General features: G+C 24.6%; 1 non-coding gene across 1 annotated transcript; it reads right to left on the minus strand.

Annotated features, from left to right (window-relative positions):
• Positions 1-523: 523 nt before the first annotated feature.
• Positions 524-605, minus strand: Trnal-aag (transfer RNA leucine (anticodon AAG)). Its single transcript has one exon. It is a non-coding gene; the product is annotated as a tRNA-Leu (tRNA).
• Positions 606-17,141: the final 16,536 nt, after the last annotated feature.

Genomic DNA, 17,141 nt, shown 5'->3' on the forward strand with positions numbered 1-17,141 from the left:
ACTACATAAAATTTAGTCTTAAAATATTTTACAGGTTTTAAAACCTTAGTTTGTAAATCTTTATGCCCAATATATATATATATATATATATATGAAAATCTAAAACATTTAAAATCAAAGTTATCAAACGAATTTTACGAAAAAAAATATGTTATTAATAATCTTTTTTTTTAATTTTATATAAAATATGTAACATTGAACAATATTGTTATATAACTTTATTTATTATATTTCAAAGACTCAATGATGTTAGAGTTGAAATTAAAAACAATGTAACTTACTTAGTTGAGTTTCATGAATCTTTTATTGTTGCACAGGGATTGATGACTACTAAATACTGATAATTCTATCACCTTGAAAAAATACTTTGATTTAGTTTACAAATTAACTTTCAACTTATTTTTTATAATTTAACCAAATATGTTTTCAACAAAACAATATATCAAGTGAACAAAAGAAACAATTTAAAGTTCACCAAAAAAAAATTACTATAAACTTTTTCTTTAATAGGATCAAAAGCTTGTGGCAGCAGTGGGATTCGAACCCACGCCTCCGAAGAGGCTGGAGCCTTAATACAGCGCCTTAGACCGCTCGGCCATGCTACCACCTGACCAATAATATTGTATTAGGTTCATGTACTCAAAATATACTACACTTACAATAAAGCTCTAACAAAACTGCTTAACACTTTGAACTATTAACCAACAAGACATTTCAATTACCAATAGAAATAAGTAGTTCTTAGAAAGTTTTAACGTTGTGAACTACACAAACATATTTAAAGTATTAATTTAGTTTAAAATAAAACTTTTCAAAGTTTTGAAAATGTGCAAGTTTTAATTATAAAACTTGTATTTCTAATTTGGTTTTTAAAGCTTTACTGCTGAAATTTAAAAAATATAAAACTACTAATTCCTAAATATATAGCTGGTAAAACAAGTATTACTAAAAAATCTGAAGCTTACAAATACTTAAAAGTAAATTTTATAACAGTTAACCTATGGTAAATGTAGCATGTAGATAACACTGTGAAAAACTACTAGTTTGTAAGAAAAATTAAATACACAAAACTAAATTGTACAGTTCTAATTTATTACAGTAATTTTTAAAAACGGTAAGAAAACATGAAATATGATACCATATGTAAAAAATACTTTAGGTATTTAATTTTAAAAACATTACTAAAAAATTAAAATGATACTATTTAAAAGCAGTTATTATGGAAATTGCATAAGCTTTATGAATGAAAATATATCAAAAAAAAAATATTAATCGAGTTACAACAAAACAATTTTTTTTATATAGAAAAGTTTTAAAACTTTAGTAGTATAATTAAAACTGTTAGTGTGTTTATTATTCAAAGCTAATACATAGCAAAACATTTACTGAACTTTCTATGAATACATTCATAGTTTATAGAGGCTTTAAATTGTTAAAATTAAATGAAACATTAAATATAGATTAGTATTCTTTAAAAAAAAAACACCTGTGGCTTAAGTTTTAACAAAATATTCCCCAGATGAATATTTTTCAAGGTTTAGTTTTTATTAAGCTTAATAAACTTAAACTGTTACTGCTCTTCAAAACAATTGAGACTGCAAGGGGGTTATTTATTTCTTATTTAATTGGTTTTAATTTGTACAGTTTAAACTTTGCTTTAATTTTTATTTTACATATTTTTAAACTTTGAACTAATTTTAAAGTATAGGCGTATGATTTGGAGAGTACAATAGGTTCTAAATAAGAGGTGAAAACTAAATAGGAAAATATTACGATCACTAAAAGTATAGTTTATCCTACTTTTTCAAAGATAAATACCTATTAACTTTTAGGAAATGTTCCATTTATATTTTTTAATCTTTTAAGTGAAAAAGTTTAAAAAAAATGTCAAAAATTCCCAAAAACTTATTTTTTGGAATTTTCCTTTCAGAATAAGAAAATCTACTGCACTAAAATAAACAGTAAAACCGAGATTACCTGTGAAATGTTGAAGAAGATTGATTTGAAACTGCTTGAGGTGGTAGATTTTAAATCAAGAAGCTTTTATTTTAATTGCACTGCTATGAAGAAAATATTGAAATTGCCATTTTTGACTCATTGTCCCTAAAAAAATATTTGAAATTTTTAGACTGTCAAAACTATTTAATGGCTTAAAAACTTTTATGTATACAAAATCCAGGCAAACAAGCTCGACCACTCTAAAGGCTTTTATTAACCTTATTTTACAGGTCAGTCTCTGCTTACTTTATCCATAAACATCTAAAAGGTATATAAAACAATTACCATCTGCAAAGAAAACTCAAGTAATTTTTAAAAGACCAAGATACAAAATAAGTAATATGTTCAGAAATATTTTATACCAAGAGTATAGTAAAAAACTCAACTTTTATATAATTTTAAAGAAAATTTTTATATGTTTGTTATCATTTATGCTTGGGTTAATAATTAATAAAAAATATTCTTAAATGCTTTATGCTACCAAAGAAAACTATATTGTACGAAAAAGTTAATTGTGTTTAGTTACCAAAAATTTTTTGTTACCAAAAATTATAAAATATTTTATAAATAAAAAACATTCATTTAACAACATAAAAAAACAGCAACCATAGTTTTACTATTATAAACCAATTAAGTATTAGCATACTATATACCTTTACTTACATATACTTCAATTCCAAAAATTATACTACAATTTTGTATTCTAAAATTACTACTTTACATAATATATACAAAAACCTTTCAAACTACCCACCATTTATGAAGTTATATTATAAAATAACAATTTTAAAATGTATGTTACAGTTTCAATAATTTCATACTTGTTATATTTAGTATAAAGTATTTCAGTGCTAATTAACTTTTTACAAAATTTGGTTACTTCTAACACAAATTGCTTTTTTTTGGTTAACTTTAAAATACAAATTTAAGTAAGGAAATATCATTTAAAAACATTATTAGGAATACTTTTATATCTGTGGTGAGTAATTTCCACATAATTAAGAAAAAATATTGTATTGTAAATTTATTTTTGAAAGTAGTTATGAGTAGAGTTATCAGTCATTACATGTTTTAAAGATAGCAACTTAATTTTTATAAAGCTTAAAACAATTTAAACTAAAGGCCGGCCACATAGAGTAAGGGATTTTTTTTTGCAAAAACTAGCATAAACTGTAACAAAAACTGGAAGTATAAAACATCAGGCAGTTTTTATTAAACAAAGTAATCAGTTACTCTTGAAACTAACTTAATATTTTCTAATCACCATCAAAATTGACTAAAAATCTACCTACTTGTTTTTTAATTTTTGAACTAAAACTTCAAATTTTTATGTTATTTATACTCAACTTTCTTTATCTTTATATACAAATTGACATAATGAACTTTTATAATACTTATAAAATAGTAAAAAAGAGTGATTTTTAATTATTTAATTCTTTCATTATGATTATGAAAAAGAGTGATTATTTTATACATTTGTAATGAGTTTACTATAATTACTGATTACTATTTAAAAGGTGAGTAACAGAATATTAATGTCTCTATAAACAGATTGGTAAAAAAATTATATACAAATTTTATTTTTTTTATTAATTTATATTTTGAGCTTTGGTTTGAGCACAAACTCATTTTTTGGTCATTCATTTCTCCAAATTTACTATGAATTTTGTTAAGCTTTAAAAAATCTGATAGCTATGACAAAAAATCTACAAAAAAATATAAAGTAATTAAGTAGGACACACACCCCATACCCTTGACAGTTAAATATATTTAAAATACTAGGCTATTTTAAAGCATACTACTATAATTTTTTTATTAAAACCAAAATAAAAACATATAACTTACTTCAGTTTTTTATTACTTTGTTTTTATATTTAGAATTAAGAAGTTCAATAAACTAGTGAAACTATGTTAACATAACTTTTAAATTATTAACTGTTTTAATATTAAACTTTAGATTAAGTAGTATGCAAAAAAAATGAGTTGTTTATTTGTAACATTAAAAGTTATAATTTATAGAGTAATATTGAAAGTAAATAACATTAATATTTTGTTTCTCACCTTTTAAATAGCTACACATAACAATTTTAAGAATTGTTTTATTGAAAACCTTTAAACAACTGCCACTTAATCAATAAAGTGTTCCTGAAAATGTGCTAAAAATTTATTTCTATTTAAATAGCAATCATGTTTATACGAATTTTATAATCTCCCACTTCAAAAAAAAAATAATTCCATTTTATTATTTAACTGTCAGAAAAACTTGCTTGACTAAGTTGCAAATAAATATTTTAGCTTGTAGACAGTTAAACTTGGGTTTTAAAACAGTAACTCATTTGTTTTAACAACAATGGAATAATATACACATATAAACTAAACTTCAATGAAGTTAAATGCAGTGAAAAACATTTTTATATGTTTAACTTATTTTCTCATGATGCACTTTGCTGTTTAAATTAATCTTGCTAAAAATTCAAGGTTCCAAGGTTATCTATTAAATGGTTATTAATTTTTTTTTGCAGAAATTTAAAAATCTGAAGTTTACTGAACTAGTTTCCTTCATTTTTTTAAATTGATATTTCCAGTTTACAACAAGACTAAGTTTCTCAATGATTGATAGATTGCACATACCATAAGTACTTGAATATAAACAAGCATTTTAATTTTATTAGTTCTATTATGAAATGTTGTGTTGTTAAAGCCAAACTATTCGCAGTGTTTCACAGTAAGATTACTAAATTTGATTTTGGTTTTATGTTTAAGGCCTTTAAGTAAACAACAAAGTAGATGTAATGGGTCAAATATGCACAAAGGCACACTTTTGAACAAAAATAAAAATTATGAAGGGACTTTTTTGCACAAAACACGTATTTGCACAAAGGGTCATTTTTACAAGATTTAAAAAAAAAAAGAATAAAAAAAAAATTAACACAAGTTACTAAACAAAGAAAAACAAATAAAGTAAATTACCAACCTAGGGTTAGATTTAGAGATAACAGTGATTTAAAAATAAAAATTACTGAAAAATTATTAATAAAAACAAAAACAATAAAAAATATGCTAATAAATAATAGTTTAATAAAAAAATAATTCCGACCGAGGGTAAGGGTTAAGGGTAACAAAGAAAGTAACATAAAAAAAAATAATAACTGAAAAAAAAAAATCATAATAAAAACGAAAAAGAAGAACAAAAAATTAAGGGTTAGGGGTAACAGTGATAATTAATATAAAATTAATAAAATGTCAGAAATAATGAAAACTAAATAAATTTGAAAATTTTTCAACCCGTGCAAAAATGTTTTCTTGCAAATTGAACCCTTCGTGCAAAAGTTATATAATAGACCCCTCTTCCAAATGTGTTTTCGTAAAAAAAAATTTCTTCGTGTATATTTGACACCTACGTACATTTAATATTAGTAAAAAACTAAAGTAATCTACTAATGTAAGTAAACTCTACTTCTTTTAACTAAAACCAAAAAAAAAAACCTACATTCTATTTTGTATAAAACGAAGCAGTCTAACTTCTTGTTTTAAACTTCAAAGCTAAATATACTACTAGAATAAAGTATGCTAACATTACCAGAAATCATTAAACAGATTAAAATTTTAAAACTCTTTTAATAAAGTTTTTGTAGTTTCAAACAAACAGCAGTAATTTACTTAATTTACAGTAAAAAAAAAAGAATTTAAGTTCATCAAATTAATAGCAAAATAATATTACTTTTGTTTTTAAAGCCAGCCAGGTACAAACCAAAACTATTTTAATTTGTAACTTAAATAAACTTAAACAGAAACTAAAGTAAATATTTTCAAAATAAGAAAAAAAAAGTTTAAGCAACATGCCTTAAAATATGTATTTTTTTGTTTATTTTTACTTTATTTCTTTTACCTAGTACTAATTGAGAAAATTTCAAACATAAACTAATTAAGAAATAAATGTGTGTGAACGGAAATATTAAATAAAGTGTCTGTAAATTTAAAAAATTATGGGCGTTTTTTATAAGAGTTTTAAAATGCTGAAGTTCCCATTGATACAAATTCATTGTGTTTCAAACAATAACCACAAATACGTTTTTAATGACCGTCGCACCTAAGTATATTGCGTAAGAAATTAAATTTTCACACTTCAGATTGCGTAAAGTTGACCACAAAAATATACATTCTAATAAGAAAATCATTTTAAACTGTTTTTAATAGTCAAAAACTATTTTTTTGCTAAAATTTGTTATAATACGGTGTAATGAAACTTCATTTGTAGGCAGAAAACTGACTAAAGTTTGTTTATTAGATAAAGTCAATTGCATGCAAAACAGCTGTAGTTAAAATATAAAATAATGTGTTTACTTGACTTCGAGACCGTAATGCATTTATGAGCTGCATTTGCTTTAGTTCAAACTTTATACTGAGGCCACCCAAAAGAATTTTCCCAACAAATTTAACTAGTCAAACAATTTTGTTATGAAAGACTGCCAAGGACAGGTAAACACAAAAAATATAAAACTATAACTAAAAAAAACTACTAAACTAATTGTTTTAAAGTGTTACCAAAATAAGATTGTTAAAATACCAGAACGTTTCATTGGGACTATTGCTTATTAAACTATCTTTACAGCCTTGTTTTAAGAACTAAACTTTTCTTGGAAAATTATAAACACTTTTTTCGCTGAAACGCCAAGTATCAGCTAATTTTTTAGATTGAAACAAAAATTAAAACATGTTTTTGATTACCGTCGCACCCAAATTATACTCAAGTTATTGATTTACGAAGCTTGTATTGTGTAAAGTATACCACAAAAACATATATTAACTGTAAAAAATAGCTTCAAGCAATGCTTTTTCTCAATAAACTATGTATTTGTTTTTAAGTATCGGTTGTTTAAAAAAACACTGATTTACTTATCGTGCTTAAAAAGTATTATAATAATGCGTAGTGAAACTTAGTTCACAAAACAGTAGTTTTCGGGTTTCTTAGCTAGAAGATTTGTGCAAAACCTTAACCCCCCTTTTTGACAATTAAGTTGAAAAAATGCTTTCATTGGTGTGCTACCAAACGTTACTTCTTGTTAAATAACTTTTTCTCCGCCTTTTTGTTTTTAAACATTTTAAACTTTTAAAGTACAGTTACATCTTTTTTAAAAAATCACGAAAAATTTAGCAAAACTATTCCCTTAATAATAGGTTGAATATTACAACGGTATTTTTCTTTATAAATTCTGCATACATAGAAAAAAAAAACGTTTTTTAACTCTGAATAATTACTTATAAAACACTGATAAACACACACAAAAAAGTTTATTTATTTTAACTTTTTTCTTTAGTAACTTATGAATGTTTAAAAATTATTTACATTTTTTTGTGTTAAATCAGTAACATTACAAAGCTAAACTTTTATTAATAAGAAAGTTTATTTCAGTAAACAACTTTTAACGTTCTTTAATTTCTGTAAGTACTGAAGAAACTTATTTGGAATTGATAATTTAAATGATGAATTTTTACAGACTAAATTTTGTATGTGGAATGCTTAAATGTTTTTGACTTTAACAATAAAATCTATATCTCGCTACACTCAAACCAGCAATGAAAAGGCTTTGATCCAAGATTTATTAACAGCGTAAATAAGATAAGTTTAACTTTCGCTCACAATAAAATATTTAACAATATAAGTGATAAGTATACTAGTGTAACTATTTTGTGGAAACCCTAAACATTTGAGTTTGAATATAAACACACTTTTTATAAAACTTTAAAAAATTAGTTGCGCATTTTTCTTTGCTTGCTTTTATTTGGTCTTTTTTGTAACAGAATTTATTTGTTCAATCCATAAAGAGACTAAAAAAAATTCTAATTCTTCATGTCCTTTCTCTAAGTTGCTCCAGCACTAAAACATTCAAATTTGTTAGACTTTAGAAACTGTTTATAAAACTTATTTTTCTAGCTGACTTGTTTTGTCTCACCCGTAGTGCGACTACAAAGAATTGCATCTAGATCATCCCAGTTGGTTATTAGGGCCAAACAAGCTGAAATTTTATCCAAAGTAAGCAGATCATCTAAGCGAAACTTCGTATAAATTCCTTTGTTACGTCATTGCGAACGCTAGATGTTCAGGAATTTTACTCATGCTGGAATACTCGTTTTATGAAAACTTTTCATTTGTTGTATTTAACTTTGTATTGACTGAAATTTCAAAAAATACTGTTAGTATCTCAAACTTTTACTTTTTTACAACATAGAATGCCAATAAAACATATATTCTAGTCAATAACTGTTATATTATTTTTGCTTCGATTATAGTTATACATGTATTTGCCTTAATTAACCTATCCCATTAAATAGCATTGATAGTATTACAATAGCAATTTAAGCCCAAGTAAAACAAAACTACAAATAGTTTATAAAGTGTCTTCAAAGAGTGACAAAAATTTATGATTAAGTACATAAGTAATTCGTAGTTATGCTTTTGTATCTCATTCAGTTCCAGGTATTTTTGTAGCAAAATGTTTCTTAGGGAATTAAGTATTATTCAATTGTCCTTTAAAGACAATACTAATAAAAGAAGTACAAGTTTCGAATTACATAGCCACTGCTAATTAAAAACAGAATCTTAGTTTGGCAGTTAGAATTTAATTGAAAAATTGTAAAATATTATAAAACAAACAAAACTATCTTATACAAAACGGTAATAAATTTATTTTCTACCACAAACTTCAGCACTGTGAACAAAATAAGGTACAAACCTTTTTTTTTATGAAAGTACAAGAAAAATGTTTTGATCATAAATTGTTTACAGACAGTCTTCTATTTAAACTTCCTAAAGATAAAAATTTTTAGAAATTTGTTGAAAAGTTAGTTAATTGTAAACGCAAACGATAAAAACGTGCAGCTTGAGTTATAAGGCTCATATGATAGATTATTTTTTATTTGTCGTGACAATTAATAATTCTTTAATTTATTTATGTAACTAACAAAATATCAATCCCTTGTCAATTGGTGGCGATAGCGAGCTGTATTAAGACGCAATTAAGCAACGCATGTCTTCCTTCTCTCTCTTTCTTGGCTTGTTAGCTTCTCTGAGATTTCGCGCGTTTTCCACCTTTGAAAATATTGACGGTTGTTAGGCAAAAAGTTAAATTAGTTTGAAAGTTTGGAAATACTTAATTAGGTATTATAAAAACTGACTTGTTTAGGCTTATATGGTAACTGCCAAATAAGTTTAAAATATGCGCACGAAACAAAACCACAATGTTATGAGGAGGTAATTTCACCTTTACACGCGAAACTCACTAACTTTGTCCTTTATGTTTATGATCAATTACAGACGTCTGCTAATGTACTTGAAAACGTTATGGGTGGGCGTTTACGCGGAATTTAAAATAAAATCAATTTAAATGTTCATTATTGTTACCAGCTAAAGTTGAAAAATAATATTTTGTTTAAATGAGGTTTCGTATGTGCTGCAAAAAAATAAGAAAACTTATCAAAAATACTTTAAATGTTGTAATGGGTTTTAACCAGGTAACATAAAATAAATTTTAGTTCTGTAATTGATAACCATGTTTATGTTTTTATACTAAAAATTTTATTAAAATTTATTAATTCTATCACTAAAATATTTTAAAGTATGTTTATTTTTTATTTTTTATAAGTTTTTATTGTTATGGTGAAAATTTTGATAACCGTAGCTAGTTGCTTTTAAAATAAAACATTATGATCACAAAATTCCATGAGTTTTTTCTGATTTATGTTGCCAGATATAAGTTACATTGGTGTTATTTTTATCTTAATAAATTCAGTATTTTTTATTCTTAAGTACTACACATTTATCAAAGTACACCATAAAGTTTTTTCAATATTATTACGATTTATATACTTTTTTAGCATGGTTGTTATTTTCTGTCTTGCACAGTTTAAGACCTACAAAATTTAAAGTCCCATTAAAAACTATTTATAAGTTAGTTTAAAAAAAGCGATGTAAAAAGTTTAAAAAGAAAATTAACTCAGATTTATACCATTCGTTTCGGACAACTGTATGGACAAAAAAAACTTAAGTGTTTGATTGAAAGCTTAAAACAGATTAAAAACTTGTTAAATTTTATAAGCAGTATCTGTAAATAGGTATTTTTGTGAACTGATTTTTTTAACCTAATATCAATTTGTTAAAAGCTTGTTTCTTTTGCAATAACTTTGTAATAATTTCCAAAAATACAGTTGAGAATTTTCGAAAGTCAGCTAAGTTGAAAGGCACAGAAGTTTCTTAGCAACTTTATTTTTTTTTGCTGCAATGCATCGCAGTAACCTAGCAACGAAGGGCTAGGCTGTGATGACGTTAATCGATTTAATGATGTCACAATGCGTTTGTTACCCTCACGTTTAACTTTCCTACATGGTATTTGTTTTGAGAATTAGTTTTATTTACAGTTAAGAAATAATAACTATTGTAAAATACTACAGAAGTTTGTTTAAATTTTGAATTTCAAATATTACTTTATAAATTAAAACAAAAAGTTTTTGTCAGTCCTTATTGTAATAATCAAATGGAACTGAAATATAAAAATAACAATATTTAAGTGTGTTTTTTGAAATAATTTTGATTAAACTGTATCTCAAGTTTGATGTTTTTTGAGCTCTTTTTAAGTTTACTTTTTTTTTTGTTTGAATGTTTTGTTATTTTTACTTAAGTTAACTTTTAAATTTCGATACAATCATTAAAAAAAAAGTTTTAGTTAGAAAGCTACAAAAATTTTTTTATAAGTTTAATTTCTAATTTTCTAGAGCTTAGATATTCGTTTTACTGATTTTCAAACGTGCGTAAAAATAAAAGTTTCCAGACTAATTAGTTTATGTAATCCTGTATGTTTAACACGTTTCGCTAAACCTCATAAAGGTAAATTAAAATTTATAATTTTATAATTTCGACCATTAGTATGTAATGCAGTTGTTTTGAACTTTATTTGTAAGTAAATTCACTCAGGTATAATTTTTTTTTTACTGATAATCACCAGTAGTGTTATCACTATGGAACTGAAGTTTTGCAATAAATTTGAATCACTAGTAAACCGTTTATAAACCTACTTAGATAAAACATTTTAGTGATAAGATATTATTTGGAACAACTGTAAATGAGTAGTGTACTTTTTTTTATATAGTTTATAAAACCAAAAAATAATAATCATTTGTTTTTTAATACAATAAAAAATGCCTTAGAGATTATAGTATTGTAGATGGCTTTGTAAAAATGGTGACATTAATCTCTGCTAATTTATTTTTGTTTTCAAGCCAAATAAAAAGTAAAAATCGTAGATAAAATATGTGTTTTTAAAGTTTACGCTTTAAATGATAATTTCTATGCAACATCTCAGCTATATCATTCAAAATAAATTACTCATAGCTCAAAACTAACTTATCAACACTTTTTCTGTTTATTTACAATACAAATAAAAACAAGGTGGGGCAATTTAAGCATTGAAAATAAGGATTAAATTATGTGTACAAAATATTAATCAAGTTTTTTTATTTAATAATGGTGCATGAAAATTTTTAAAACTTTTATTTTTTAATTTTGATGGTATTGCTCTATCATTTAGTAAATGCAATGCGTTTTAAAGTAGTTAAGTACAGATGTAAAAAAGCTAATTTAATGTATCATCTAGACATAAATATACTAGTTTTTTACTATTTACGCTTTTTATAAACAATATAGTACATTAGTTTAAATTTTTGAAAATGAAAATTTAAAACAACAGTACAGGCTTTGTTTTATAAAGAAAGTCTTGATTTAAAACATATTAAAAACTAAAAGTAAATAATTTTTTTAACTTAAACAGCTAAAACTTGTCACATTAAATATTACAAAATAATATTTTTTAACGGCTTAAATTTTATAAAACTAACTACAACTTTAATAATAAACCTTGTTATGTTTAGTAATACAGGATAAAAAAATTAATGTCATTTTCGTTTGTCTGAGTTTTTGTTTTGCATGTATGAAAAAACATTTTCACATTTCAGACACACCTACTTAAATATCGTACGATAAAACATACGATGTTGAAAAACAATTCTTTTTACAAGCTAACGCCTTTCTTACTTACTTTGAAATACGTTGAAAGTTTTTGATAACTTAACGTCGTACTACCTAATATAATACTTGCTTTTTATTTCGGTCGTTAACACCCTTTGAACCGTTGAAAGTTAAACAATAAAACTGTTCTGAATACAAATACGCATAATCGATGTTTTACCTAAAAATATACTAGTAAAAGTAACATTCACATGTATAAAACATAACTTATTTTGTTTTAACAAGATTTTTATAAAGTTTTTTTTATACCTTATTATTATATTTCAGTAACCAATAATTTATTTAAAGAAAATATTTGTTTTGTTTCTTGATTCAATTTTAAATAACTGTAGTTGAAAACATAATTAAATTTATTTATCACTTCAGACACCTAGAAATATTTCAATATCATATGATAAAAATGCACGATACTGAAAAATTTTCCCTTTATAAGTTAACGCCCTGCTTAAACATTTTCAAATAACTTAAACTTGTTTCAAGCTTTAATATCGTACGATCGAAAAATTTACTGTCTTTTATTTCAAAAGGTAACGCCCTTCAAACGTTAAAAATTAAACTACCTCTAATTTTATTGAATTTGATATTGAAGTAGGCAGTTAAGTCAATACTTCATAAATGAATGGAGTGTTGAAGTATGAGTGAAAACTGTATACAAGGCAATTTATCTTGGTCTACACCTTTTATGATTCTTCATGTGTTGCCACTTGTGTAAATCTATTAAAGTTCATTGAAAATAAGTATAAGAAAATCATAATTTAACTCAAAAACATTTATATTGTTAACTGCTGTTCCACTTTCGAAGTTTTTTGTGAAAGTTTTCAAAATCGAACACTTAATGTAGTCAATAAAAACAACACTAAGTTATGCAAATTTTGTAATAAAAAATTGTATGATTTGTATTTTTGACGGAGAATCAATATATATATAAGAATAAATTTTGCAACGCATAGCCTTTCGACAAATGTTATCTTCAATGAGCTAAATGTATACAATTTAAGTGTATTTGATTCGTTCAATTTTTACGAAACTAAAAGTGCTAAAGAGTACACATATGTCGAAATTATCTCTCAGGAGTGCAAAATCAACTATAAATGAATACTAACAGCAGGGCCTTTTTAAACTGAGGAATTGAAACAAAAGCATTATTTTTTGCACAAAAGTATACTTTGCAAAAACGTACCAAGCTACGTGCCTGGTACGACCTAATAAAGTACTGCTTTTTATTTCAATGATTAACATCCTTTCAACCGTTGAAAGTTAAACAACAAAACTGCTTGATATACAAATATACATAATCCACATAAATTAAAAGTAAAATCAAATGTATAAAATATAACTTGTATTTACAGGATTTTTATGATGTATTTTTTATACATTATTATTATTTCAGTAAATGAATTTTAAATATTTTTTTTTTAATTTTATTTTTGAATAATTGTAGTTGAAAACAAAATTGATTTTTTTTAGTCAGACACCTAGGATGTTTCAATATCATACGATGAAAACATACAATATTGAAAAATTTTCCCTTTTAAGTTAACGCCTTGCTAAAACATTTATAAATAACTTAAACTTGTTTCAGGCTATAGGATATTTCAATATCATACAATAAAAACATACGATATTGAAAAATTTTCCCTTTTAAGTTAACGCCTTGCTAAAACACTTATAAATGACTTAAACTTGTTTCAGGCTATAGGATATTTCAATATCATACAATAAAAACATACGATATTAAAAAATTTCCCCTTTTAAGTTAACGCCTTGCTAAAACATTTATAAATAACTTAAACTTGTTTCAGGCTATAGGATATTTCAATATCATACAATAAAAACATACGATATTGAAAAATTTCCCCTTTATAAGTTAACGCCCAGCTAAAATATTTTCAAATAGCTTAAACATGTCTCAAGCTTTAGGATATTTCAAAATCATTGGATAAAAACATACGATATTAAAAAAATCCCCTCAATAAGTTAACGCCCTGCTTAAATATTTTCAAATAGCTTAATAATGTTTCAAGCTTTAATATCGTACGATCGAAAAGTTTACTGTCTTTTATTTCAAAAGGTAACGTCCTTCAAACATTAAAAAATAAATGGCCAAAATAGTTTGCATAATCAAGATATACAGCTAGAAAATTTCATCAAAAAATTACTAATTACATGTATAAAGCATAAATAATAATTTTCGTATGTCTGAACTTGTTTGGTGTATTTCAAATACAATATTGCTATATTTCAATATTCAGTGCTATGTGGTAAAATAACCCAAGTAAATTTTATCTACCTTTAAAGATTTATAACTTCACTTTAAGTATGTCGTTTAACTTAAAACACTAAATTTAGTGCTTGTAAAAATTAGTATTTAAGTTTTCGGTAGATGTTTATGGCATTAAAAAAAACGTATCCAGCTTTAGAATTTAACTAAATTATTAATAAGAGGGTAACGAAAGAAATACAATGGCAGCAGTGGGCTCGAACCCAAGCTTCTGAAAAGATTTGAGCCTTAACCAACTGTTTATAAAATTAAGCACTACTGTATTGATACTGCCTTAGGCACAGTACTTTATATAGCTCTGTGTGCCAAGCAGGGGCGTGTCTAGACTTTTTTCAAAGGGAGTTCACAATTTTTTTTTTAGTTCTTAATTTCCTGCTTAAGTACGCATTTCTTAGGTATGCACTGCCAGTTAAGTACGCAATATTTAGCTAAAAAAGTGTTTGTCTAAAATGCTTTTTTCTGCTTAGAAAAATAAAAAAACATATAAGTAGTAATGGGAAAATATTTTTTAATTTATTGTACTGTACTAAATTTAGATAAATTAAAACTAAAAGAGCCGGAAAAATATATTTATAATAAATTTTTTTTAAGTAATTTAAAAATATTTAAATTTTACAAAACAAAAGGTTAATTACCTAGGATGATGTCGCACCAATATCAAGCTGAATTTATGATAAATTCAATGTTGTTTTTTACCATAATTATAGCCTTAAAACTTATATTTTATAATTACATAAATAAAATTTATCTATTATAAACTAATAAAACTTAAATATTTAACTCCTTTTATTTTAAAACAAAGCAAATGATACATAACTTATACACATTACTATACTGTAAAATAAAATCAATTAAGTATTTTAGTTTATAACAAATGAATTTAATTCTAACTATGTATTTATATAGCTTGTTTAAAACGAAGTATAATTTTAGATCAAACATACAAGGCTTAAAATATTCATTTTAAGCCTAAAATCATGGTTCAAAAAGATATTAAACACAATATAATTTCAGCTTGATATTGTTGCGACATCATCCTAGGTAATTACCAAAAAATGTTTAGACTTTTACAACTAAATTAAAAAATCTTTAAACTATAATTAAATGTTTGCCTGATAGTGCAGGAATTCTGATAATGATTTTGAAATTTCTCTGAGTTAAAAATTTTAAAAAATCAAGAACAAAATTTGTGGCTAACACATATACAAAAATAAAACAACTTAAACAAAAAACTATTAAAATAGCAATAAATGATAAAAGAATAAATTAGCAGGACTAAAGATAACTTTGAAAACTCTACAAATTGAACTTTTCAAGGTTTGAACCCAGTTGGTTAACACATAAACAAAAAATATAAATTTTAAAGTACAAAAGCTTCACACAACATTATTATATACAACCAAATAAATAAAACAAAATTTTAGTGATTATATTAGACATTTTTTAAGTAAAATTCTACTTATTAGTTCAAAAACAATACTGTATTAAAAGTTATTTACACTAATTAGCAATTTTTAATGGGAACTAAGAGCATCATAGTAAAAAGTTTCCTAGAAAGAAAATGCTACTTTAAAACTTTTACCTATTATGACGTCACAATTGAAATTTTATCTAAAATCTATTTCAGCTGGGCAAAAAGAAGCATATTTTGTTAAGGAAACTTTTTTTATCTTTCAGTGTTATAAATTCAACATTCATTATTCAAAGTTTATCAAACATCCAAAACAAAGTCAATAAATAACGTTTTTAATGATATTCTAAGAATTTTTTTTTCTTTTTCTTTTCTTTTTTTTCATGGGGTTCACAGGAAACAGGAAACCAGTCAAAACACGCCCCTGGTGCCAAGTGTCTATCATAATTTGATACTACAACAAACTTTCAATCATTTACTTGTTAATTATGCTATTGGTTTGTAAAGGATGCTCAAAACCTGGTTGTATTAGCTATTAAGCTATAATGAGCTTAAAGCTTGAATACTAAAATGCTTTTTGAGCAACCAGAAATTTCTTGTTGTCACATAGTTCCTAGCGACGAAGGGTTTTGATGACTAGTTGTTGTTATGACGTCATGATTTACTATCTCGGTTTTGTGCTTTCGTTGACCGTACTTTTACCGTACAGAATTAAAATATCTGCAAGCATTAATTCAAGCAATTAAAAACTTCTGAAAAGGTTTTAAAGTACTATTCCCGTGTGATAATCACCTGGCAAAAGACTTCAAACTTAAATTTAAATAAATATATTATTAGTTTTATGTATCAGTTTTACTTTTTGGTATAAAGATGGAACTGAATATAAATTAGCACGTATAGATATTTTTAATTTTGAAATGATAAGACTAATACTATACAATTGTCTAGACAAAATTCTAATAATAAATATATGATTGACAAGCTTTGTAACGTAGTAATTTCAAATTAAATTCAGTATTTAAATAGCATTTAAATGCATTATAATGTGATAATAGATGTCTGCACATTCGTACGTACGTAATATACTTAGATACAAAGTAATAAGTTCTACATCTGTTATCTTATTGCGGTCGGTAAAGAGTAATGCTAATAGTATTAATACAAAAAAGTGTATCGTATTACAAATTGCTGTTTTACTATTTATTCATTATTTAGAAAATTGTAAAACAGAACAGTTATTAAGTATTAAATACAATTTAAATTTCTAATCTTTTAAAGTTTAATTAAAAATGATGACAATATATATTTTTTCACTTAAATATTAAGTAAAATTTTTTTTTTGTTTAGTTTTCACTTCTAATGAGTTTATTTTT

This window comes from Thalia democratica, chromosome 8, assembly GCF_965202585.1.
Source record: "Thalia democratica chromosome 8, ktThaDemo2.hap1.1, whole genome shotgun sequence".
NCBI classification, from domain to species: Eukaryota; Metazoa; Chordata; class Thaliacea; order Salpida; family Salpidae; genus Thalia; species Thalia democratica.